Raw genomic sequence first — 14,640 nt, 5'->3', positions numbered from 1 at the left:
TAAACCAAAATCATTCATTTAGAGTTTTCAAATACCTGTCGACCGTATGGTCTCAGGGCCATCTCAAAGTGCACGTCCGTAATACGTCCCTCGGCTTTGAAGATGGCCCACGTGTCACGTCTGCTATGCCGGCAAGCATACGCAGTATCGTGGGTTGTGGGCTTCCTCCCCGTAACCCATCGCTGTATCATAATCAACACAATTTGTAAGATTAAAACAATCATAGAATCAATGAATTAAGTAAACAATCAAATAAAGTGGCAAGATACTTACGAACTCTGCCTCCCATGACTCGACGTCGCCAGATCCGAAATGCGAAGATCTAATGGTCTCCATCTGGATCCGTCGTGCCTCCACATGCTGCCTGCTCTTCACGCCACCCTCTGCTCGTTTCTTTGCCTCCTTCCACTCGCATTTGTGCACGGTGGCACGTTTCTCGGTAGGATAGCCACCCGCAGCTACATTTAGCCCATCATCGTATACGCGAGTTTTTTAAGGTGAGATCTTTTATTACTTAAGATCTCCCTTATTCGCGTCCTTCCCCATACATCCGAGAATGTAGCATGTGGGGGATTGGGGTACCGACTATGTACAGCCTCTACTACCCCACGCATGTACTCCATTACCTCCCTCCCCCTTGCATCCATCACTATCCCGCCCCTATCCATCACATCATAGCAGATCACTCCCTCCACCTCTCTCATCTCCTCCTCTTCCGAACTGTCTCCTCTAACTCTTCTCCCTCTATCTCCTCTCTCACCGCGTGCCCTACTACCTCCCCCACCAAAGCACTCGCCACATCCTCCACTCCCACTCTTCCTACTGCTGCGGGTGGAGTCACGACTGGCGGATTGTCTACGTGACGGTGGCTGTGAGCCCTGACGTGACGGTGGCTCTGAGGGAGTACGTGATGGTGGCTGTGAGCCCTGACGTGACGGTGCTTGGGAGGGTTGCGTGAGTGTGTCTGGGACGAGGTATGTCTCCTCGGTGGGCATGGAAGAGGAGAAGCTGCACGTCGTCTCGTCAGACTCGTAGGCATAGACGGCAGTGGAGTGCCTTGGATACTCGCGGCAGTAGGGGTATAGACACCAGGCATGGAAGGAGGGGGATGGGCATACATGTACTCTGTAAGCTCAACTGGACCAGGATGGCACCCAAAATGATTTAGCATCTCCATCAGCCAATTGCTATACACAAATGGATCGGATGAAGAACCTGGAATATCCATAAAGAATCTGCAAAAATAATCCTCATGTACATCATGGGCTGTCTCTTGACTCACACAAATATCATCATTCAAGTCACCTATCAGCCTGCAAACCATAGAAACAGGAAACACAGTCTCGTGTATACACCCGTCCAGAAACGGGTGTATACACCCATCCACGAATGCGTGTATACACCCGTCCAGAAATGCGTGTATATCCGCGGGAACAGTCTGTGCAGACAGGATACACGCATTTATACACGCGTTTTTACACAAAAAAAATTTCGAAAGCGACCGACCTCCGACAATGTGTCCTTATAAAAGACCCACTGTCGCCCCTGTCAGTTTCGTTCACCGAAAATCGCAACCACAGAAGCAAAAGGACAGAGACAAACCCAAAAAGCATAGACAAAATAGCATAAACAAATCTGAGAACAAATCTGAGGAAGGAGACAAGGCAAAGGACAAACTGACTCACCTCTGAAAAAGTGAGTCTTCTTTCTTGGTCGGTTTCCTTCACCCGTGTGTGCTCCTTCTCTGCTCCCTCCTTGCGTTATTAGTGTCTGTTGGAAGAGGCAAAAACAAAAGAGGGCAGATATGTTAGTTCAAAATGTTTATTTGGGGAAGGCGGGCTATTTCTAGTTTAAATAGTTCATCGCGTGTAGAAACGCGTGTATTTTCGCGTGTATGATAAATTAGCCGCGTTTATACACGCGATTTTCAGGAAGTACCCGCGTTTATACACGCGATTTTTAGGAAATAGCCGCGTTAATACACGCAATTTTTGGGAAATAGCCGCGTTTATACACGCGATTTTTATACTTTCATTAAAAACATTGGCATGATTTTGTGTTTTCTGGTTTGTACATAGGATGTCATCAACCTCCTAAAGCAGTTCTGGGGAAGATGAGACAATGCGTCATCGTAATCGCGATGTGTGGTTGGGACAACGGATCAAATGTATGTGTAATCGATGTCAAGGATGTATTGTACGAGCATGTCGAATTACCTTAAATCACATCTCCATGTATGGAGAATGGAATCAAATAGGTTTAGAGGTGAGTAGATGTAAATAGATGGTATCCAAATGACTCATGGTATCCAAATTAAATTAATGGAGTTATAATATATAAACTCTAATTGAAGCAGGATGCAGTACCACACCCTAACATGGTGCCCTACGCGCGGCGAGAGCACGCAAAGCGTCGACGAGATGATGCTGGAGCTTCGGGATCTATTGTCAGAGATGAGTGGGAAAGGGATGACAATAGCCCTGCACCCCACGAAGTTGTGGAAGAGGAAGTGTTTGATGATATGGTGCGGAATCTTTTTAAGGATGATCCCAAAGGTATGGACGAGGATGATATGGAACAAGAGCATCTTTACAAGGCTTCATCGTCACCGGTTTTTGAAGGGTGCACATTCTCTATTTTACGTGCTTCACTTGAACTACTCAATATACAAACAGTTTATGGATGGAGAAATGCAAGTCTTGACGCATTATTGAAGTAAGCATTCTAACTTGCAAATTTGAATTAGTGGTTTAAGGTTTAGGATTTAGGACTAATTGATGATATTGGATGCAGGCTATTATCAAACATGCTTCCAAAGGGAAATAGACTACCCACCTCAAGAGATATAGCGAGGCGCTATGTGACATCTCTTGGAGGATTGGATTATGATCGCATACATGCATGCATCAATGATTGCATTCTCTTTCGTGGGACGCATAAGGAGGCTCGACATTGTCCCACTTGTGGTGAAGCAAGGTATAGAACAGATGTGAAGAGTTTTGATGTACCTCCTAAAGTCTTGCGACACTTTCCTATAATTCCTCGCATCAAACACATGTTCAAGTGCAAATCCATAGCAGAGCTCATGTCATGGCATTCTTCACATCGATCGGATGATGGCATGTGGAGAATTCCCGCAGAGACTCCTGCTTGGAAGCATATTGAAGATGAGTGGCCCAGCTTTAAAACTGAGCCTAGAAACTTGAGACTTGGCCTAGGTATGGATAGAGTGAATCCATTTGGTTTCAAAAGCACCGCATATAGCATGTGGCCAGTTGTGTTGGTGAATTACAACCTTCCACCCATCAATGGCGATCAAGAAGGGACATCTTATGTTATCCCTTCTAATTCCAGGGAAACATAAAGTCAAGCATATGGATGTTTATCTCGAACCGTTGAGATTGATGAGTTGGAGGAACTATGGAGAGGTGTTGCGGTGGTGGATTATATCAAAGAAAGAGGAGAAGCAGGTAAAGCAGGCCATCACCACTTTGCGTACTCCCACTGGATGCATGAGATCATTGAAGGGAGCCTTTACAACCACTAAGAAAAGAGGCCTTGAGCAACTATATGGGTTGAAGTCCCACGATTGGCACAAGATGCTCCAGGTAAGTGTTTTCCAAGTCTTGTACGTTGAAATTTAATTTTGTAATGCCATAAACCATACATACATGTGCTCTTATGTGCGCAGTTCATATTTTGTAATGCCATAAACCATACATACATGTGCTCTTATGTGCGCAGTTCATACTACCTACTAGCATCGACCGTGCAAATAAGAGTTTGAAAAAATGTATTTATAAGATGGGCAAGCTTGTGAGGTATGTAAAACCCATGTCAGATCACCCTTCATTATACCTTGCAAAATGAACGTGCATGAGGTATAACGTACTATTTTTTTTTTCCAGATATGTTAGTTCCAAAGCAATTGATCGACAGCCATAACACGTTGGATGATGCGCGTGTTATGGCAGTGGAGGTGGTTTGTTTGATAGAGGAGACTTTTTCGCGAACCATTCTCACAAGTCAACTACATCTCATTGTGCATTTAGTGGACGAAATCGCTTTATGTGGCACTGTGCATGCACGTTGGATGTTCTTCCTAGAGCGCTTCATGAAGTCCTTAAAAGACTTTGTGAGGCAAAGTGCAAGGCCTGAAGGAAGCATGGCCGAGGGTTGGTTGATACAAGAGTCTCTTGTATATATTTCAGAATTTCTTGGTCAGGTGGACAGCTCTTTGCCACGACTATGGAGCAATGAAGAGGACTTGAGGATGACCTCTATTGTGCCTCAAGAAAAAGGACAGAGTAAAGTAATTGATCGATGATCTCAATTTCACTTGCATCCTTAATAGTGATGTGATGAGCAGATGGGTTACAAGATATGAGGATGCAAAGACAAAAAGGCAAGCAGAAAGAGCTCCTGCAAGAACAAACTCGATGTTAAACATTATAAAAATCTCTGGCTGCTGGCGATGGTGCTATTTGACTTTGTAGATAAAGTCAAATAGCTTGACTTCAGGTGTCTCAGCAATAGTTTTATCTTCCTTCCTTCACAACTACAAAATTGCTAGGGCTAGCCTATATTCATCCAAAAACCAATAGAAGCAAACAAGCTGTCACAATGAGCACCAAAGTTGAACAATGTGAAGAATTTACAGCGATAAAACAAAAATGACCATAATAACGCGAAGGGAGTGAGTCATACACGAAGAAATATCTCTCATCGTGTTGTAATGGTCATTTTTTCAAGTACCTAAATAACCCTCCACGCGACAACAAAAAGTGATATATACCAACGCTACAACTTAGAATGACCACCAAAACGCAACGATGGCCAGCCTTATAGGAAGATTAGTAGAAAACTACTCGAACCTTAAGCAAACAAGAACATGACAAAAAGCTAAGCATAGTAGACATTCTCTTAAAACATGACCACAACAACGCAATGGGAGTTTATCTTAATAGAAAGAATATGCCTCCTCGCCTTGTTATGGTCATTTTGGTGTAATATGCATAATTCAATCCAGACAAAGAGAAATATGAGAAAATTGGAAGGCAGAAACACATAAGAGGGTAAGAGTTACCTCCATACTGGATGACAAGGAAGGATTCAGGGTGTGATGAAGGCGCAATGAAGGACTCAGACAAAGACCAAGGGCATGTGATGAGGAAACGACAAAAAAAGGAATGAGAGTAGGAACTTTGGGTAGGCTCGGGTAAAGGGCTCGAAGATCGAGACTTTTTCCACGTGGCCCAAAACTAATGAAAAGTGCATGATGTGATTGACATGGTGCATTCAATGGCCAATTAATGCTATATTTAATTTTGCATACTATCACTTTCATCATTGTGCGCCTCTCAACCACTATTGCTTATGTTTCTTCGTCATCGTCTTTTTCTTCATGACTACGCTATTGCTTTCATCTTGTCACCTTTGTCTTCGTCTTCCTCCTCATGACTACATCATTTCATGGCTAATTACACGACCTTGCACAGGTACTACAGTAACGTGCATTGGTTTTTTGGCTGATTCCATAGTTTTTGGATTTCTTTGTTGGTATTTGCTATTGGGGTTGCTTTCGATTTCTATATCGTTTTTGTGTTTCTCTAAATACAACCTTTGCATAGGTGCCCATCTAATGTAGGTAGCTCAGAAAACATTGTCTCCACCAAAACAACCAGAACAACACGTTGTTGGGAGGTCATCCCACCAGCATTTATACTTTGTATCGCGTCGTTGTGGTCGCTTTGGGGGATAAAAAGTTTAAGAGGTGAGTCCCCATCTATCTACAAAAACTACCACAATAACACGAGGGGAGGGCATTCTACCGGCAAGTATGTGTCGTATCGCGTTGTTGTGGTCTTCTTTGTAGCAAAGAGAAATGCAAGATGGGAAGTCCTTTCCATCCCCCAAAATAACGCGATGCTAGGTCATCCTACAGGCAAGTATACCCCATATCACGTTGTGAAGGGAGGCAGTGAGACACGGAACACCTCTATATAGCAATGCCTTTCCACAGTTCGGAGTACACACCAACATCCAGGAAAAGGGGCACCAGTCAACTACTCAGTGAGCTGACACAACATTTAACATCTTAAGCATGAAACCTTGTCTCTACCCTCATTCAATTTCCTAAGTAATTGGAGGAAGCCTACATACATTTGATCAAGACATGCAAGGGGAGATGGGCACATCAACATCTGCCACCCTTACTCAATTGATACATATGCATATAGGGGTGCACCCTTATTATGAAATAGGCTCACACCCATAAGCAAAATGATCACCACAGAGAAATGGTGAGAGAACCACTTGACATAAACAAGGTTACATTCCATCAAGTATGAGCTTTCTGCAAAACTTCAGTTTCCCAAGAAAAGACAACATCAGTAAGGAACTTCAATTCTCCCAACCTGGCAAGCAGTGTGTGACTCGGAGGCACAATCACTTTATGGTCTTCAGTCTGTCTGTTGAAGAAGCATACCACCATACATACACATTCTCTCAAGCAAAACCAGAGGGCTGTCTTTCTCATACACATGAGCTTTCCACAAAATCAGAGAGTTGGTTATCATATACATGGGTTTTCCAATGCCACAAATTGGTGATTCCTCATATATATATGAGTTATTTCACAAAAAAGAGAACAAAAAAAGCTGGCCTTGCATGGGCTGTCATCATGACAGAGAGCTGCATTCTTTATGCGTGGCACCTTCTCTTCATTCATACAAGTGGCGTTGCAGCTTCTCCTCCCCTCCTATACACAACCATACAAAGTACATGCAGCTTTCCTTGTATACATGTCCGCGCTTCTCCTCTTACTCACGCTGGCTACACAGGCTCTCTAAAAGCATTAGAGCTGCGAGCTTTCCCCATCACACTCATACATATGTGCTGTGCACCTTCTCTTAGAGTATTAGAGCAATGAGCTCTCCCTCTCACACCTTTGGAAACTACAGCTCCCCTCCTACACCAATAGGGAGTGCTGGGCAGCTCTCTGAGAGCATTAGAACACAAGCTTCCTCTCACACTCTGGCTACGCAGCCTTCCCACACACTCTGTATACTACAGAGCTACGCAGCTCTCCTCTCTACATACATGGGCTGCGCACATGTACTGCGCAGCTCTTGAGAGCATTAGAGATGCGAGCTCCCTCTATCACTCCTTGAAAACTATAGCTTCTCCCCTTCTACACACCAATGCAGCGCTTCTCTCTGAGAGCCTCCTCTACACACCAATATAGAGAGAGATGCGCTTTCTCACACACTCTGCTACGCACAGCTACGCAGCTCTCTGAGAGCATTAGAGTACGAGCTCTAACCCACCACACCAGGTAAACCAACAACTAACTGTACACATTACATATTTTTGTTAGATCCGTCCACATGTGGCCTTATACCCCCTTTAGCCCTTGGAGATGGACACCCTTTATTTGTAAATGCCATGCATGAGTGTGTACACATGCCAAGAAAATATTACCAAAAAATACCTAACAACGTTGTTGTGGTCATTTTGGGTGTGAAGGTATGTTTTGTTTGAATGCAAAATCTTATATTTGGTAAATGACCACAATAATGTGATACAGACCCATCTTGGTCAGAAGATAACCACCATCGCATTATTGTGGTCATGTATTATTTTTGTGCTTCTCTGAGATACGACCTTAGCATAGGTTCTCGTCCAATGTAGGTAGCTCAGAAAATAATGTATCCACCAAAACAACCACAACAACGCATTTGGAGGTCATCCCACGAGCAATTATACTTTGTATCGCGCTGTTATGGTCTCTTTGGGGTGTGAAGGTATGTCTTGTTTGAATGAAGATGTTTGAATGCAAAATCTTATGTTTTGGTAAATGACCACAACAACGTGATACAAACAAATCTTGGTCAGAGGATGACCTCCATCACATTGTTGTGGTCGTTTCTTGTTTTCGTGTATTCGGTTCTATCTACTACAAAAACTACCACAATAATGCGAGGGGAGGGCATTCTATTGTTAAGTATGTGTCATATCGTGTTGTTTTGGTCATTTTCGTAGCAAAGAGAAATGCAAGATGGGAAGTCCTTTCCATCCCCCAGAACTATACCACCACAACACAATTCTAGGTCATCCTTCCTGCAAATTATATATACCCTATATCGCGTAAGTTGTGGTCTCTTTGGGGTGTGAAGGTATGTTTTGTTTAAATGAAGATGTTTGAATGCAAAATCTTATGTTTCGGTAAATGAAGATGTTTGAATGCAAAATCTTATGTTTCGGTAAATGACCATAACAACGCAATATAGACCAATCTTGGTCAGAGGAGGATGACCTCCATCGCGTTGTTGTGGTCATGTCTTATTTTCATGTATTTGGTTCTATCTACAAAAATTACCACAATAACGTGAGGGGAGGGCATTCTACCAGCAAGTATGTGTCGTGTCGTGTCGCGTTGTTTTGGTCGTTTTTGTAGCAAAGAGAAATGCAAGATGTGAAGTCCCTTCCATCCCCAAGAACTACCACCACAATGCGATGCTAGGTCATCCTACCCAATATCGCATAAGTTATGGTCGTTTTGGGTGTGCAAAGGTATGTTGTTTTGAATGCAAAATCTTATATGTTTTGTTTGAATGAAGATGCACTACAAGGGATCGGGCTTATACCCACGCTCCTAGCTGCTAAAAATGACTTGTGAAAAAAAGTAGCGGGCCCGTGTATCAGCGCGTGTATGATCGCGGCCAGAGATATGCGTGTAAAAGCGCATGTATAGGACTGTTCAGACGCGCTGATACACGGGCATATACACGTGTTCTGTCAGTTTAGCTGCATTTAGACGCGCTGATACAAGCGTCTATACACGCGTTTTGTGCTTATACACGCGTATTTCTCACATTTGACGCATTTATACACGCGTGTTTTACAGATTATCCGCGTATATACACGCGACTTTTTGCAGTTCTGATGCGTTTATACACGCGTGTTATATAGATTATCCGCGTATATACACGTATATAGATTATCCGCGTATATACACGTGACTTTTTGCAGTTCTGACGCGTTTATACACGCGAACAGAGAGCAAAAAAAAATCCAGAGAGTGCTATTTGGTACCTGAATGCTGTTCCAGCATTCCAGCACCCAATAACACTCTCTGGATTTTTTTTGGGTGCATTGGACCATCCACGAAGAACATATCCACGAGGAAGATTAAGACAAGAATGACATGAATGCATACATTGTCAATACACGATTCAAGACAGACATGAATGCAATACTATCGATTCACGATTCAATATTACTATCAAAATTTCACACATATATACAAGGGAGTCCATATGTCGAAGTAGCCCATGGCTTCAGTTTACAAAAAAATATATACAACCACATCCTCAATATGGAATGTGATACTCTGAGTACTACTCAGACCCAGATGATGACTCGGTGCTCCCTCCATGCTCAGATGAGCTCACATCGGTCGGAATGTGCGATGAGTAGTGCTCACGTCCACCCTCTACAGTGGCAGCGGGTGGATCATCAGCAGCTTGTGCCTGTTGAAGTAATATATAGTATATAAGTATATATATATGTAATTCAATAAACCAAAATCATTCGTTTAGAGTTTTCAAGTACCTGTCGACCGTATGGTCTTATGGCCATCTCAAACTGCGTGTCTGTAATACGTCCCTCGGCTCTGAAGATGGCCCACGTGTCACGTCTGCTATGCCAGCGAGCATACCCAGTATCGTGGGCTGTGGGCTTCCTCCCCGTAACCCATCGTTGTATCATAATCAACACAATTTGTAAGATTAAAACAATCATAGAATCAATGAATTAAGTAAACAATCAAATAAAGTGGCAAGATACTTACGAACTCTGCCTCCCATGACTCGACGCTGCCAGATCCAAAATGCGAAGATCCAATGGTCTCCATCTGGATCCGTCGTGCCTCCACATGCTGCCTGCTCTTCACGCCACCCTTTGCTCGTTTCTTTGCCTCCTTCCACTCGCGTTTGTGCACAGTGGGCAGGTTTCTCGGCAGGATAGCCACCCGCAGCTACATTTAGCCCATCATCATACGCGAGTTTTTTAAGGTGAGATCTTTTATTACTTAAGATCTCCCTTATTCGCGTCCTTCCCCATACATCCGAGAATGTAGCATGTGGGGGATTGGGGTACCGACTATGTACAGCCTCTATCACCTCCCTAACTAATCGGCTATTTTGATCTTTAAATTTAATAAAACAATTTCTATACAAGTTTGATACTACCCCACGCATGTACTCCATTACCTCCCTCCCCCTCGCATCCATCACTATCCATCACTATCCCACCCCTATCCGTCACATCATAGCAGATCACTCCCTCCACCTCTCTCATCTCCTCCTCTTCCGAACTGTCTCCTCTAACTCTTCTCCCTCTATCTCCTCTCTCACCGCGTGTCCTACTACCTCCCCCACCAAAGCACCCGCCGCATCCTCCACTCCTACTCTTCCTACTGCTGTGGGTGGAGTCACGACAGGGGGATTGTCTACATGACGGTGGCTGTGAGCCCTGACGTGACGGTGGCTCTGAGGGAGTACGTGATGGTGGCTTTGAGCCCTGACGTGACGGTGCTTGGGAGGGTGTGCGTGAGTGTGTCTGGGATGAGGTATGTCTCCTCGGTGGGCGTGGAAGAGGAGAAGCTGCATGCCGTCTCGTCGGACTCGTAGGCATATACGGCAGTGGAGTGCCCTGGTGGATACTCGCGGGTGGTAGGGGTATAGACACCAGGCATGGAAGGAGGGGGATGGGCATACATGTACTCTGTAAGCTCAACTGGACCAGGATGGCGCCCAAAATGATTTAGCATCTCCATCAGCCAATTGCTGTACGCAAATGGATCGGATGAAGAACCTGGAATATCCATAAAGAATCTGCAAAAATAATCCTCATGTACATCATGGGCTGTCTCTTGACTCACACAAATATCATCATCTAAGCCACTTATCAGCCTGCAAACCATAGGAACAGGAAACACAGTCTCGTGTATACACCCGTCTCTAGAAACACGTGTATACACCCGTCCATAAACGCGTGTATACACCCATCCAGAAACGCGTGTATATGCGCATGAACAGCCTGTGCAGACAGGATACACGCAGATATACACGTGTTTTGACACGCGACCTGCGTAAAAAAAAAAATTGAAAGCGACTGACCTCCGACAATGTGTCCTTATAAAAGGCCCACTGTCGCCCCTGTCAGAATCGTTCACCCAAAATCGCAACCAGAGAAGGAAAAGGATGGAGACAAACCCAAAAAGCATAGAGAGAATAGCATAAACAAATCTGAGGACAAATCTGAGGAAAGAGACAAGGCAAAGGACAAAGTGACTCACCTCTGAAAAAGTGAGTCTTCTTTTTTGGTCGGTTTCCTTGACCCGTGTGTGCTCCTTCTCTGCTCCTTGCACTTAGGTTTAGTGTCTGTTGGAAGAGGCGAAAACGAAAGAGAGCAGATATGTTAGTTCAAAATGTTTATTTGGGAAAGGCAGGTTATTTTTAGTTTAAACAGGTCGTCACGTGTAGAAACGCGTGTATTTTCGCGTGTATGATAAATTAGCCGCGTGTATTTTTTAGTTTAAACAGGTCGTCGCGTGTAGAAACGCGTGTATTTTCGCGTGTATGATAAATTAGCCGCGTTTATACACACGATTTTAAGGATCTAGCCGCGTTTATACACGTGATTTTCAGGACGTAGCCGCATGAATACACGCGATTTTTAGGAAATAGCCGCGTTAATACACGCAATTTTTAGGAAATAGCCGTGTTAATACACGCAATTTTTAGAAAATAGTCACGTTTATACACGTGATTTTTATACTTTCATTAAAAACGTTGGCATGATTTTGTGTTTTCTGGTTTGTACATAGGATGTCATCAACCTCCTCAAGCAGTTCTGGGGAAGATGAGACAATGCGTCATCGTAATCGCGATGTGTGGTTGGGACAATGGATCAAATGTATGTGTAATCGATGTCAAGGATGCATTGTACGAGCACGTCGAATTACCTTAAATCACATCTCCATGTATGGAGAATGGAATCAAACAAGTTTAGAGGTGAGTAGATGTAAATTGATGGTATTCAAATGACTCATGGTATCCAAATTAAATTAATGGAGTTATAATATATAAGCTCTAATTGAAGCAGGATGCAGTACCACACCCTAACATGGTGCCCTACCCGCGGCGAGAGCACGCAAAGCGTCGACGAGATGATGATGGAGCTTCGGGATCTATTGTCAGAGATGAGTGGAAAAGGGATGACAATAGCCCTGCACCCCACGAAGTTATGGAAGAGGAAGTGTTTGATGATATGGTGCGGAATCTTTTTAAGGATGATCCCAAAGGTATGGACAAGGATGATATGGAACAAGAGCATCTTTACAAGGCTTCATCGTCACCGGTTTTTGAAGGGTGCACATTCTCTATTTTACGTGCTTCACTTGAACTACTCTCAATATACAAACAGTTGGAGAAATGCAAGTCTTGACGCATTATTGAAGTAAGCATTCTAACTTGCAAATTTGAATTAGTGGTTTAAGGTTTAGGATTTAGGACTAATTGATGATATTGGATGCAGGCTATTATCAAACATGCTTCCCAAAGGGAAATAGACTACCCACCTCAAGAGACATAGCGAGGCGCTATGTGACATCTCTTGGAGGATTGGATTATGATCGCATACATGCATGCATCAATGATTGCATTCTCTTTCGTGGGACGCATAAGGAGGCTCGACATTGTCCCACTTGTGGTGAAGCAAGGTATAGAACAGATGTGAAGAGTTTTGATGTACCTCGTAAAGTCTTGCGACACTTTCCTATAATTCCTCGCATCAAACACATGTTCAAGTGCAAATCCATAGCAGAGCTCATGTCATGGCATTCCTCACATCGATCGGATGATGGCATGTGGAGAATTTCCGCAGACACTCCTCCTTGGAAGCATATTGAAGATGAGTGGCCCAGCTTTAAAACTGAGCCTAGAAACTTGAGACTTGGCCTAGGTATGGATGGAGTGAATCCATTTGGTTTCAAAAGCACCGCATACAGCGTGTGGCCAGTTGTGTTGGTGAATTACAACCTTCCACCATCAATGGCAATCAAGAAGGGACATCTTATGTTATCCCTTCTAATTTCAGGGAAACATAAAGTCAAGCATATGGATGTTTATCTCGAACCGTTGATTGATGAGTTGGAGGAACTATGGAGAGGTGTTGCGGTGGTGGACATTAGTAGGCCTCCCTCCTCTCGACACTTCGACTTAAAAGCAGTGTTGATGTGGACAATGCATGACTTTCTAGGATACAGCGATTGTTCTGGTAAGAATTCTAATTACCTCTCTACTCTAATACTATTGGCTATATTAATTATAAATATTGACTTTATTATTCTAACTTTTATTTATATTTTAACAGGTTTGAAAACATCGGGTAAACATGCATGTCCTATTTGTGGCCCTTCGTTAGTACATGAGTATGCTGACGGTTTGTGTAAGACCATATTCGATAATCATCATCGATTTCTCCCCTCAGATCATCCTAAATATGTTGCTAGTAAGAGTAACATTCCTCCACAAACACTTCGTGCAAAAGATTGGAAGCATATTTGGGAGTCTACAAATATTCTTCCTCCAGATGGCATGAACAGGTATAGTAATGTTTTTCAATCTTGTTTTGTGTAGTCTCTAATTGGATTAAAGGTCACATAGAGCAATCCCTTGTGTAGGTACTCTATTTTCGGCTACCATATTGGACCCATCTTAAGATCAACCATCTTCTTGATCCCATGCACATCTTCAAGAATGTGGGATCTGGTATTTGGGAACATGTTATTGGTAAACGAGATGATCATGATAATGAGGATGAGCGTGCCATTTCTCATGATCATGAGAATGACCCTACCATTGAGGATGATGGTGATGTTGATGAGGATGATCAGGACATCGATACCACTATGAATGGAGTACAGAATATCGATAGTGGAATAAATTTAATCGTAGCCTTACAAATTGATCAAATGGATATTGATGTTGATCGTAGCCTTACAAATTGATCAAATGGATATTGATGTTGATCGTTTGGCAAGGATGGATCTTATTGAAGATGAGATCGAACCCTAACCAATCCGTCACTGTATCGTTCTAAATTGATGACATTTCTATTGTATGTGTTGTCTTTTAATTATCATGTCATGATTTATTTTTGAATATATTTCATTGTTGTAAATGCATGTAGTGGGATTGTGTAATGATATATACTGTAATGTACTATGAGATGGTTTAAAGAAAATAGTTTTTAATTTTGTAAAGGAATTCAGTTTTTCTCTACCAAGCGTGTATTGATGCGTGTATTAATGCGTGTATTGATGTGTGTAATATTGCGTGTATATACACGTGCTTATACACGCGCTGATAGATGCCAATATACACGCGAATTTTAATGCCAAAATACATGCGCCCGATTCTATTCAAATACATGCACGACCATACACGCGCCCGTAATTTATTGCATGTATGGTAGCATTGTCTTGTAGTGATATTTGAATGCAAAATCTTATGTTTTGGTAAATGACCACAACAACGCGATACATACAAATCTTGGTCAGAGGATGACCTC

Source organism: Cibotium barometz, chromosome 66 (genome assembly GCF_041138505.1).
Source record: "Cibotium barometz isolate CiBa-2024 chromosome 66, ASM4113850v1, whole genome shotgun sequence".
Classification (NCBI taxonomy): Eukaryota; Viridiplantae; Streptophyta; class Polypodiopsida; order Cyatheales; family Cibotiaceae; genus Cibotium; species Cibotium barometz.
The sequence above is the reverse complement of the archived record's forward strand: the minus strand, read 5'-3'. Positions refer to the sequence as shown.